This window comes from Leuciscus leuciscus (genome assembly GCF_965113295.1).
Source record: "Leuciscus leuciscus genome assembly, chromosome: 24".
NCBI lineage: Eukaryota > Metazoa > Chordata > Actinopteri > Cypriniformes > Leuciscidae > Leuciscus > Leuciscus leuciscus.
This window is the reverse complement of record NC_138723.1, coordinates 19111250-19113660: the sequence shown is the minus strand read 5'-3', so window position 1 is coordinate 19113660 and position 2411 is coordinate 19111250.

The following is a 2411-nucleotide window of genomic DNA, read 5'->3' as shown; positions in this document are numbered from 1 at the left end:
CTAATTGGCCAGATTATAAATGAGCCATGAGGCATGAGCAGATGTGAACAGATTTAAATCCGCAGGGACACATTTAAGTTCAAGTATAAAATCCAATATAGATACCCAATCACAGCAATCTGATCAATCAGCATTAAGTGTAAACAGGCCCCAAGTGCAATTGGATTTCTTTAGTTTTTATTGCACTTTGTGTCAGTGCATGTTCAGTTTGAGTGGGTATGTTGGTCAATATAATATTAATTAAATCACATTTATTTAACATTTAAAAAAACATCTTAAACCAACATCTTCTGGTTTGCTAAAAAATAAAAGACAGGTCTGTAAGCTGGTTTTAGAGGCGGTTTGGGCCTTTTTCAGCTGGTCAGACTGGAAAACCAGGTTAACCAGCTGAAGACCACCTTGTTCAGGCTTGGAGACCAGTTAGACCAGCTTGGCCAAGCTGTCTGATAAGCTTAAACCAGATTTCCTCATGCTGGTTTAAGATAGCCTTTTAACTTCAAAAGTGTAGTGCCCCAATTATGCTATTTTAAAGGTTCCTATTGTTTTGTTTTGAAGGTCTTCATACAATAGGTTTACATGCATCCAAGGCCAAAATACACTTTAATTTTCTCAAATATAGAGTGGTGCAGGGACGGCGTATATTTGTAGGCCAAAACCCGGAAACATATTAGCATTTTTGCACTTCCGGTTCCATTGTCCAGAAGTCAATGAGTTGTTGAATGGGTTTTTGGTTAAATGCTTGAATTAAGGTCTGTGGTGAACACAAGCTCAAGATGTTTTATTATACAATACAAAATACATCAGTACTAACCTCTTGTGTTTTTAAAGCTTTTACTTGTGCATAAGGCGGTTGCTAACAAGTTGCTAAATGGGAATACAGAGGTTGTCGGTGACATTAAACGTCATAAAGCCGAACAGGTAAACTATTCCAGCATCACTTCTTTTCTCACAGTGTCTAAATGGTTCGATAAAGGATTCTGTCTTTCTGAAGAGTAGTCTCTCTTCCCGAGAGCCTACTCTGCTCTGATTGATCAGATGGCCCAGTTTGTTGTCATTGGTCTAATGCATACAGTGCATGTCGAAAATAAAACGCCCATTACCATGTCTGGATTTCAGCTTCAGAGGCTTCCTCTGCACTTGATACACAATGATACGAACAGTAATGATGGCACTGTTTTTACCATATCAATTTGGAAGTGCTTGCAAAGTGGATTTGGATTCGCAGCACTGAAAGGTGCATCTTCTCGACATGTCGACAACATGAATCAATCTCTTCTAGTCCTCGACTACAACTTCAGTGTTTGTGGGCGGGTCAAAGTAGATATTGTTCTTGACAGCCAATGAAGACTTATACAAATTTGTTACAAACCTATGTAGTCTTGTGCAGGAATTTAGACAGAAATTACAACGACAGTTCAGAATCAGTTCTTTCTTTTGGGATGCAATAACTCCATTTATCTTGCTCTTTGATCTTTGTAACTTTGCAGACATTTTACATCCACAAACAGCTATATTACACACTACATGAAAGGTGATTTCCGAAAAAAAAGCATTAGGGGCACTTTAATTGTTTTTGTAAGAAATCGAATTTTCTTTTTAAAGACTTAATCCAGTCTTCAGTGTCACGTGAACCTTCAGAAATCATTCTAATATGCTGATTTGGTGCTAAAGAGAATTTTTTTATAATTATCCATTTTTAATGAATAGAGAGTTCAAAATACTGTTTTTATTATAAATGTCTTTACTGTCACTTTTTTATCAATTTAATGCATCCTTGCTAAATAAAAGTTTTCATTTCTTAAAATTAATCTTCCGGACCCCAAACTTTTGAACAGTAGTGTACCAATGTGGTTAATATAATATAATATAATATAATATAATAATATTATATCCTGAAACCCCTAATGTATGTGTTTTGCTGACATTGCAGGCCATTCCAAATAAGTGATTGTATCAAGTGAAGTGAACTTCTGCTGATACTGTGAATGGGGACTGCTATGTTATTTGTATCTGGATGTACACGCGAGTGGTTTTATTTGGTGGCAGGGCTCTCAGCGAACAGTCCCCTACTGTTTTGAGTGAACGGGTAATTGACTGTGAATGACTCTGGCTTTAATAAACACCTGCTTGCTCTGTTACCTGTGTTGCATCAGTGTGCCTCTTCTAGGCTCTCCAAGCTGCCATTTACAGAAAAACTCAACTGAAGAGCCGCGGGCTCCCTCCCTAGCTCATTAATCAGCATCCATGGTGGACATAAAGTCATTTACTTTTGACAAGCCCCCAGTGTGTGCTATGTGATAGTGGGGCTGGCATAACAGCATTAATTGGTAATTTACTGGAGTATCCATACGAGGAAGTGCAGAGGACAGAGGCCACAGCAAAGACCAAACGGCTAAGGTGCTATTAGGTTT